We start from the raw sequence: 11,745 nt of genomic DNA, 5'->3' as shown, positions 1-11,745 counted from the left end.
TCCCTGGAACATACGTCAAATGTAAATTATATCTATTGAACTTCAACAATAGTCTCTGAAGTCTCGGAGAAATCGTATCATACGGCTTCAGACTTAACCCCAAAAGCGGCTTATGATCAGTCTGGACTTCAACGGGCACCCCATACGTGTAATAATGGAAATGTTGTAGACCAAATATTACTGCCAGCAACTCTTTTTCAATTTGGGGGTATTTCTGCTGAGTTTTCGATAAAGATGCTGAGCCATAGCCCACTGGACCATCATCTTAAAGCAGAACGGCTACTAGCCCATATTGCCTGACATACACTGATAACAGGACTGGTTGATCAGGATTGAAGAACTTCAGACATGGCGCTTCAGACAAAGCGCCCTTGATTGCGTTGAAATCGGTCTGGACATTTGCGTCCCAGCACCATTATGACGACTGCTTCAACAGTTGACGTAACGAGTGGGTCAACGTCGACAGGTTTGGGGTGAATATTGTGAGATATGTTATCATACCCAAAAATCTTCGAAGACTTCTCTACTCGTTGGCTGGGTATACTTTACGACCGCTTCAATTTTCCCTGGATCTGGCTCCAGACCTTCTTTGGAAACGACATGACCAATATATTTCAACTTTGTCTTGGCCAACTGAACCTTCTGTGGGTTGAATTTTAGATTGACCTCTCTCGCAATGGACAGAGTCCTACGCAGCAATGCACAATGCTCAGCCACGTCTTTGGAACCAAGGGCGATATCATCAAAATAGGGGTTGATTCTTGGCTCGTTCTCTCTGGCGCATTGTTCAGTCCAAATGGTAAGACCAGAAAGCGATATCTCCCCCATGGTGTTGCAAATGTCGTAAGATATGACGACGTTTCATCCAACGGCAGCTGCCAGAAACCATCCTTTGCGACGTAAAGATATTGAAGCCTTGAAGTCCTGTAAACAGTTTATCTGGTTCTGGTATGGGATAGTGCGGTCGCATTATCCCTTCATTCAACCGCCTTGGATCTAAACAGATCCGTATCTTATTCGGCTTCTCTATCACCACCATGTTGTTGACCCATTCTTGTCGACTCTTGTAATGACTTCCAACTCTTCCATTCGTTGCAGCTCGCGCTTTATTTTTTCTTGTTGAGCCAGCGGAATTTTCCTTGGCGCCGAAACATGAGGGTTGGCGTCTTTCTTCATGTGGATCGCCACCACACGCTTCAGATGGCCCATACCTGTAAAGACATCGGAAAGTCAGCAAGGACCCTTTCTGGCGTGTCGACTTCAGCTTGGCAAACGGATGCTGACATTCTGTCTCTTTCAACCAAACCCAGCTGAACGCAGGTATTAGCGCTCAGAACGGGTGTGGCCATCAGGTCTGTCACGATGAAACGGAATGTACCATCTCTCATAGTAGAGTTTGTGGAGCAGGCTAAATGACAGTCCCCAAGTACAGGAACTTCATTTCCATTGAAGTCAAGGACTCTGATTGGTCTTTCGGACAACTGGACAATCTGAAATCTTCAATAGCTCAGATTTCGAATTACATTTATCTGAGCACCCGTGTCTAGCTTGAAATTGACTGTGCATCCATTGACAGATATTTCTTCATACCAAACGTCACTTTGAATCGCTGATCGCACGTACTTATGCTCCGGACCCTTGGTGACATATGTCGACTGAACCGATGTAGACAACGTCATCCATGGGTTGAGAAACGACATCAACTCTCTTATCTTTCGGCGCATGTCGTTTGATCTCTTTAGCATTCTTGCGGCATTTGGAGCTGAAATGGTTTTTAATCCCACAGTTGTGGCAAGTTTAACCATACGCCGGACAGTTGCTCGAAGCGTGACTTAAACCACAATATCCACACATTTTAATTTATCGGGAACTTGCCTTGCTGCGACCTGCTACGACCCTCTTTTTCCGTGTTACGATGTGGACTTCGCTCTTTGGATCGTTCATGGCGATTGCCTGCGCTTTTGATAACTCTGCCGCTTTACAGTCGCTGATAAAATCAGCTAACGTCTTCTTTTTCCGACCGGCTTCCCTGAGAAGTCGTTCTTGTAAAGGTTTGTCTTGCAGCCCATGAACCAACTTATCTTGCAACATCCTCTCCATGACCGGGCCATAGTTGCATTCTTCAATGACCAGTCGCAGTCGAGAGTAAAATTCAGGAAAATGTTCACCTTGCTTCTGCTTGATACCAAGGCAAAAAATGACGCAGAAATCTCATTAGTATATGCATCATACTGTTTGTTGAATTCGTCAAGGATTTGAACCAACGTCACGTCTGTGTCTGGAGACAATGGTTGTAATTTAAACGAACGATATTGCTGCTTCAATTCGTCCCCACAAACGTGTCTGAACAGCGCTGTCTTTGTCGACTCTTCCTCCGTATCGTATTTCAAGGCTGAGATGTAGTCCGTGAAATCCTGTCGCCAAAATCTCCATGCTTCGGCTGGGTTGTTTCCTGCGTTAAACGGCTTAATCCTCGGAATATTACTCGCCATACTGGAAGATTCCTGAGATACCTGAACTAAGCTAAAACTCTGACTTCAGCATAACCTCTTCTAGGCAAAAATACTATACTAGGCGCGACGTTCTTCATAAATCTGACACCATGTTATAACCCTGGCCTAGTGTACCTGAATATAAGAAGGAGAGAGAGCAACAACAAGGTTTAGATGCAACTTGAATGAGTTTATATACAAATAAAATAGTCCTCTTTTAGGTTTTGTTACAACAAAGCATATATAAAAAACTAGATTATCAAAACTAAACATAACAATTTGGACTAAAGACAATCCATGGCAGCATTTGTGGGGGTTTTGGTGAAGAGATTGACAACGTCAAAAGAAACGAGAATATCACCAGTTTCTAAGGTAATTGAATTAAGTTCGTCAATGAAATGGGCGGAGTTTTTAATGTGGTGAGGAGTATTGCCGATGAGATGGTTGAATTTACTGCAAAGCCATTTGGATAGTGGTTGGGTAGGGCATTGACACTCGAAACGATTTGACGTAACGGGACGTCAGGTTTATGAATTTTAGGAAGGGCATACATTTTTGGGAGGGCATAGTAAGTTGGGATTAATATTTTTAAAATTGGAGGGAATAACAAGGCTACCTTTAACGGCGTTTTTAACAGAATCATGCAATCTATTAAGAGGGTTTGATGCTTATTTTGAATAAATGACGGGATCATTAATTATATTACGAATACCTGTTACATATTTGGAGTGATCTAACAAAACAATACTCCCACCTTTGTCGGCTTTTGTTATAACGACTTGGTTTGTTTTACTTAATGTCTTAAGTTCTTTTGCAGCATTGATTTCTTCTTGGGTTATGTTGCAATGAAGACGCGGTATTTTTGAGGAATTCAGAGAGTTTTTAATAAAAGTACGAATCGACGATTTTTGCTCGTAGTCTAGTCCCACTATGCTGCTTTCGACACTACATATGATGGTTTCCACTGAAATTTTTGCTGGAGTAATAGCAAAGCCAAGGCCTCTGTTTAGAAGTTGAGTTTGGGGTTCTGAGAAAACTATTACTGTCAGACTTGTAAAAATCCCTGAAGAAGGAGGAAGAGTTGGTATCAGCTAGACTGAATCCGAAAGTTGGTAGTAATGGCAACTTTTAAATTGGGACTATTTTTTTATAGATTTAAAGTGTATTTATTTATCTCCGTCATTTACATATACGATGATGTTTAGCAGTTTCTGCTATCATTTTTCTATAATAAATCCGCATTTCATTTTTTGATTTCAATTATTTTATTTTATCATGATCGTGTCTATTTCGTTTTCTGGTAAACAACTTTTTTATCCTTTATCTTTATAATCATGTTTTCTACTCGGTGCTCATGATTTCTTTACTCAATATTCTTTGACTTCATTGTCTTGTCTTCTAATCGGTGCTCATGATTTATCATTTGCGTTTCTTATTTCCATCTCATAGTTGTAACAATATCCAATCCATTTTGAAAAAACCAGGTTGGTAAGACTAAATTACATTTTATATTGTAATCTGTTATCGTATAGTATTTTAATGTAATTTTTTTAAACGACTTAAAAACGTAACAGTGGATATGCACATTTAACATGGTTTAAAACGCTAGGAAATAATTCATTTTACATTTGTACCTTTAAATTATTTTTTATTTTTATTCCAATCTATTTTGTACTACTTCAAAATTAATGATGATACGAAATAATTTTTTATCCAAAGTTACGAGGAATTTATTTCCTTTGTTCTTCGAAAAGTTGGATAACGTCTCATTATTCATTTTGTTTCCTTCCACAATGGGCTGTTAACCTTGTAATAAAAAAGGTTCAATAACTAGATTTTGTCATCTGGGAAACGATTAATAGGTGATTCCATAATTAAGGTACTCTTAATCGTTTGTAAATAAGCAAAAACATTTGTGCCACACTACTGATTTTGTTAAGGGCCTTGATTGAGAGTACCAACAGCTTTCCAAAAACCTTTGTTCCTTATTACAGGAAAACAATACGAAAATTTAAACAAACAATATTTTTACGTACTTACTTTTTCTCAATAATGTGGAAACACGCTCTTTATTTCAAAGAAGTAGGAAATGGGAAATTTCACTGGCATTCGATTCTGTACAACGGTTGTAAGTAATCTTAAACATTTTCTGGCCTTACAAAAAAGTGTGAGAACCACTCACATGAATTTATACCAGTGGCGTAGGGAATTGACGTGGGGCCCAGGGTTGAACGCGAAAAAGGGGCCACTACCCTACGTCTTTTTAAAACGCACGCATAAAGCTCAACTTAAACAAGCTAAATTCTAAACGGTTCAGATTTTAGGTAATTTGGTTAGAATTATGACTACAAATTTACCAATTCATAAAATTATGACGCAAAGCCCATACTACGTCACTTGCATATCCCTTTAATAATTATTTAACTTGCTACACGAAAGATACAAAATGTAGTTTTTAAAAATCAATTCTTACCCTCGACTTCACGTGACAGAGTGAATTTAGTTCAGGAAAAGCAGAATATCGCATTGTTTGTCATAGTTTCGAATGGGTCACAACTCATAAAGATTAAATGTCTAGAATAATTTATATACTTCAATTACACTTAAAAACATAATATAGTATAGGTTTAAAAGTTTAGTAACCCGTGAAAATTATTGAATTGAGGATTTGAGGCCAAACGAACTAATATTAGAAATGATTTAAAAAAAACCCTTATTGTCACTTTGATCATTCAGAGCATCTTGAGCTCTCATGCGCAATTTATTTTTAAGAGTAGATTGGACGATACAGTCCGCCAACCGCTATGCGATTAATCAGCAGTGAGATATGTGTAAAGGCCAACGGGGGGATACTTAGGGACTGGGTTGGGACACACGTGGTGGAAGTATTCCGACCACCAGTTGGGGATCGGTAGTCGTTCTCAAATGGCCATCCACAGCGGTATAGGAACCAGGGGGGGGGGGCAAGGGGGACAATGCCCCTCCCTATAATTTTACTGTGAGGGGCAACTAATGTTATTGCTCCCTCCAACGTTTTGGTCAGTTGAAATCTTCGCAAGGCTCAAATTATGATTTTAAAAGCATATAAAGCTTATAGAACCTTAACTGTGTTTAAATTTCAGTCTTTTCCCGCCAATGTTTATAGTAGAAAAATGTACAAATGCATTCGGAGAAGCTACACTCCATTAAAAATTCAAAACCATTCTCCAGACCCCTTTTGGTTCCACTTTGCCCCCTCCAACTTCTAGAACGTTCCTACGCCCATAGCCATCCCCAAACTCTGCCTCCCAGACGCTTGGAATTAAAGGAGTACGCCACTGCACCCGGCCTCGGGCGCAATTAACCTCATTAGGAGTGTAGGTGAAGCAGTGGCGATGGAAATCGGATGCCTGGTAAACCCATTGAGCTGGGAATATTAATCAAGAGCCACAAGTCTCGTCATTATAGGGCAGACGGCACATTCGTAATTTTCAAAACTCAATGGCTAAACCTACTGCTTTGAAATTCATAGGCCGCTGAAGCCATTTATATTTTAATTATAAGCTTTTATTTTAGATGAAATTATGGAATGGTTGAAATAATTATTTTTGCCACCCGCAGTGATTCCCACGCGGGCCACCTCTTCTTGTTCGCTATCGCGATGCGGCCCCCAAAAGGTCGGGGCCCTGGGAAACCTCGTGTACGCTACGCCACTGGTTACTACTTTGAAAACTATTTATTCAAATACAGATAGAACAAAAGATACAAGGTATAATAATTCCAAGCGTTGCAACAATCATCAGCAAATTTTGCAACAGAGGCACTCACAATTGTCAGTTGCGTTACTAGGGCCCGGCAACGCGACAACTACGGATAATTAAATGTTTAAGAAGTAGGGGATGCTAAATGACTACGAAATATTACTGGGACAATGATTAAGCAACCAAAAATAAAATAATTATTGCTTGACTATTTTAATCCTCATGTCCAAATTTCATTAAAATTAACCCCGACAGTACTACTTAACAAACTATATTTATGTTTCAAGGGAAAGAAACTTTAAAGTAATAATAGGTTTTTTAATTACCTTCACCTCTGTGTTTAAAAAAACCCTCTACGCAATTGGGCCGGGTGAATGCACTCGGGATGTACCCGAGAGGAACGTTTTCCGAACATTTCTTTAAAAGCTTAATATTTTTTTATGAATTATTCAGGTTGACTTGAGGACAAACAAGTTTCGTTAAATAAAAAAAAGTGGGTGCGTCTTGTAAATTAAAGAAACTTTTTTAGAAATGCGTTCCAGAGACATTTTAACGAAACAAAAAGTTTTGGTATTTAATGGAAGCTCAACGAGAACTCAGATGCGTTCGTAAGCGAAAATAATGGAAAATGGTGCCGGATTTTCTTCGAGTTAATGTGATAAACAAAGGTGTAAACAATATTGAAACAGATGTCCCACTTAAAATAATGTATCGTTAGTTAGAGCTCGGCGAAACAGATAAATTAACCGCTAAAATTTCGATTAACCATAAAAATTACGATTAACTGTTTATTCATGGATTTTATCCAGACTAAAAAGCAATTTAACATGTAAAAATAATAGATTTTTTCGGATAATTTGTGGATAAATGTGTGTTTTGGATAAAAATAAATAAAGTGATTAATTCTTATCCAAACGTATTGCATTATAAAAATTATTACAGATTATGCTGTATTTGTTTGGAAAAACGGCAAATTGTTATTGACACAGAGCTGTCAAGCTGAATGTTTGTCGAATCATTCAAAACATCATCAGTCAAATTACTTTTTGTATTACATATGGATTTTTTACAATTGCTCCACTAGAATTCAAATGATTTCAATTCCTAAAATATATGTATTTATTTATTATTGTATTTATCATTTACAGAAAAACGGGGACACATTCTCCTTTGGGTATGAGATCAAATGATAAAAAAAACTCCCAAATATACTTAATACAATGTTTGCTTTTAGGTAAAAAAGTTACAGGAAGGCGATAACCACCTTTAAAATAACCAAAAAAAATTAAAATCATTGGTATTGTCCAAATGACTCGAAAATAAAAGCGAGGAAATATTTAGCATTTCTCTCTCTCTTTGGGTTACCATTTCGTTAAGAATATTTTCTAAAAGCCCATTAAATCGATCTTGATCATTTACAACAGACTGGGCAGCCTGGTCTTATGTTTCGGCATAGCTTGTAGCAATAGGCTTCTTTTGACCTAATGAAATTTCAATGACATTATGATACCCTCTACTATTATTTTTAGAAATATTTTATGACGTCTCTGATGCCAAAATGAGGACCACTACTACCTACGCTCGGTGGGATATTCATAGGAGTAACTTAAAAACAGCCCGCACTTGGTGAACCAATAAAAACATTACTTGAACTGGCTGGTGGTATGTGACTACTGCTAGCGATTGTAGAAGGTACGTGTGTTTTTATTGTTTCAAAATGTTATGCGTATTTAACAATTATAATTTTATATTTTAAGTAAATGAAGTACAAATTTATGTATAAGTTTCTTCAATGCTGTAGTATCAATTCGATTGTCAACACCTGCTATACCATTAATCAATTTCACCAGCCTATTCTCCAGTGTTGTCAGCTCATCGTCAGGGACCGGAACACCTCCATTCGCTTTTCTAATAATAATAATAATAATAATAGTAATAAATTTATTCATATCTACAAATGATTGTACAAAAGTAGTGAAGCGACCCAACTCGATAATCTACTTTTCAGCCGGATGCGTAAAGTAATACAGGACATGAAACACAAGAGAAAAACAATTTCAAAATATGAAGCAAAACAAGAAAAACACGACAGAAACTCGTTTTTAGTTTATAAGAAAAGAGAAAAAAATATTCACGCGTTTGACAAATTGGTTAGCTAGGGTTTTCAATTCCGTATGTATTTAGATAAATAAATGTTTTGATACCTCTATGAAAGACCGAATTAAGTTTCAGCGATGTACACTCTGTTTAAATAGTCTTCGACATATGAAATTTTAGCCCTCTTTTTAATTCAGCTAGAAAACTATAATAGATAGGTGGATGATGGCTAAATGCTCCCTTTTTCATGTCCTGTATTACTTTACGCATCCGGCTGAAAAGTCGATAAGTTGGCAAGCCAAAATATACCTCTCCTCGGAATAAATGTCCCTAGTTGTATTGATTTATCGAGATGACCCTTAAAGATATATCTCCACAATTCAGAGTTATTTACTGAAAACGTAATCCCGGTATAAAATTTTAATTATAATAAAAATAATTGAGACGAAACAACAGAGTTGAATTTATTAAGAATATTATAAATTAAGTAGTTACAACAGCGAGTAAAATAACTCAATCATCAGGCTTCAGAGCAAAAATAACCAATACAAATATTTAATACTAACCCAATCGTTCAGTTTTCAAAGAAAAAATAACCGGAAGAAAAATATAACGCAATCAAGCATCAAATTCCTGCAAAAATTAAGAAACCAAACAATAGGAAATGTAATTATAGCAAGAAGTGCGACACCTTACCATTAACAAACAGGAATTTTCGGCGTTATTATACTGAAACCGGATAAGCTAAAGAACACGACGTACACACTTTAACGTTTTCGTGGAAAAAAAATAACTAAAAAAACAAAAGGTAAAAATATAGGATCAAAGAATAGACAAAAAAAAACAACATTATCTCGTTCTGTAAAAATAACATACGACCCTTCCTTTGCCTAAAACCCAGATACATATTATATTAAAACAAGAATCGAAACACACTTTACCTTTAAAAATACCCAGCTTACAAAGCACAAAAAAGCCACTTGACTGAATATTGAAGGCTCAACGACAGCTCGTATATTAATTATACGTCAAACCAACGAAACCGCATTAATCAAACTATATCACACATTTTAAGCCGATATGAAAACCCTTAAAACCAATAACGAATTCACGACGAAGTTAATCAAACCGGATAAAATCGAACACGACGGTTCCTCAACAAATTAATTATTTCCGGAAAAAAAGTAAATACGTTTAAAAAAAGAAAAAATTACGGCAAAGAAAAAACTAAACCAACAATACCAATAGAAAATCGTTATCTCGAGAAGACCCTTTCTTTGCCGGCACTTATTACAATCAAATAAAAAAGCTGTATATAACCAAATAATAGTGTATAAAAAATACACCTAATGATGATTTATGGGTTACGAAAACGTCGTTGAATAAATTGTCTATTTTTATCATAAGCACATGGATATCAAAGACTTGTTATATAGTGTAACAGATATCAATGACTCAGCGACAGAATATTAAAGTCATAAAACCGCGCTCCAAGTTCAATTTCCGACCGATTAAATATTGCTAATTAAAATAAAAAAACTGATTTAAATATCCTTTAAAGTAATTAGAATAAAAAACTTATCTTAAAAAATAGTTATAAAATTATAAATTTAATTCATAAATATTTAAAATGTTATAAAAAAAAGTAATAAAATTATAAATTTAATTCATAAATATTTAAAATGTTATAAAAAAATAGTAATAAAATTATAAATTTAATTCATAAGTATTTAAAATGTTATAAAAAAAATAGTAATAAAATTATAAATTTAATATAAATGTAATTCATAAATATTTAAAACTTTATAAAATAAATTTACGTTAATAACTTTATAACAGCGTAAAGGACTTTCGCCAAATCTGTTATTAAAAAACACCGTAGCTTAGCAAGCTTCGGTGGCTCAGTTGTTAGAGTAAATCTATGGCACGCAGCAGACACGGGTTCGGATCCCGTCCGGAGTCCACAAATAATAAAAAGACGTATACCGTGAACGTTTGGTGGAAACCCTGCCATCTGGATGTTAAGACGTTTAACGTAACCCTTAGCGCTCGGTCCATGACAAACACGGCACGCACAATTATAAAGACGAAGGGAAAATTATACAATACCCAATGACGAAAAGAGGGGTTTTTGGAAAAAACCTTTTCCCTAATTCCAAGAAACTGCGAACACAGCGATTTCAAAAAACTGCGTACGCAGTGATTTCAATTTGCATCCAAATGCGTACGCGTTCGCAGCCCAGACACACAGACAGACACGGTGATTGTAAAACCCCTCCAAGGGTACAAAGTCCCCTCGGAGATGTAAAAATAGACGTTTTAAGGTAGCCGTAGTTAGGGATTTAAAAATAAATATGAGATCACTTAGTCCAAATTTCTTTAAAAGTTTAGAAGATCTAGCTCTTCAAAAATAGGTTCAGAATGAGCATAGTAAGGTTTATTACTGATTAGTAACGCTAAAAGGAACTACCTATGGACTGCAATGCAAAGGATGAAAAAGTTAGCTAAAACGTAGATTAGTTCATTATGAAAAGAGATAAAAAAGCTAAACCCTAAACAAATTTGAAGAAATTAAAAAAACAAATAGCTCGTACCAAATAGATCTTCGAGTGAAAAACTAAATAAAATAAAATAGCCAGAATTTCCAACTGTAGACCGGTTTCGACTTATTTGGGACTCGTCAGTATCGTGCGGGAAAGCTGGCTTGCGACTATTTCACCGAAAAGATAAACTATGCCTAAAAATTAAAAAATTTCAAAACGAGTTGCGTAGCAACGGAAAGCCGAATACGGAGAGAGTGGTGGAGAATAGTATCTACGAAATGTAACGTTAAAAGGAACCATTTATGGACTGCAATGCAAAGGATGAAAAAAATAGCGAAAAAGTAGATAAGTCCTTTATGAAAAGGGATAAAAAAGCTAAACCCTTAATCATTTTGAAGACATTTAAAATCTTACAAATAGCTCGTACCGATACGTCTTCGAGCAAACAAAATGACTGATTGTGCTTATGTCTCTTTTTGTAGAATAAGTAATTGTTGTTAATTAAAATCAGATGTATTTCCCCATAGAAATAAACAATAAGTTAGATGCGACATGGTAATAGAAAAATATAGCTGCCTTAGGATCAATTTGCCAAATATTTGCTTGTAACCATACAGAGAGTGTATGCTTAAGGACACCTTCTTGGCTATCTCATCAACATGGTCGGACCATTTCAGTTCGGGGTCAAAATGAAAACCCAGATATTTATAGCTCTTCACTTCGTCTAGGCCCCCTACTTTAATAATATCTGTGTGTATTCGGTTCTTATTTGTATTGCAAAAAATCATAAAGACGCTTTTTGTTCTAGGTAGTTATTTTTAAGCCAAGTACATATTTTATCAAGTAGCCTATTAGATTCCATAATAATATGGT

Source organism: Leiobunum rupestre, chromosome 2 (assembly GCF_980474605.1).
Source record: "Leiobunum rupestre chromosome 2, qqLeiRupe1.1.hap1, whole genome shotgun sequence".
Taxonomy (NCBI): domain Eukaryota; kingdom Metazoa; phylum Arthropoda; class Arachnida; order Opiliones; family Sclerosomatidae; genus Leiobunum; species Leiobunum rupestre.
Note: the sequence above shows the minus strand (reverse complement) of the source record.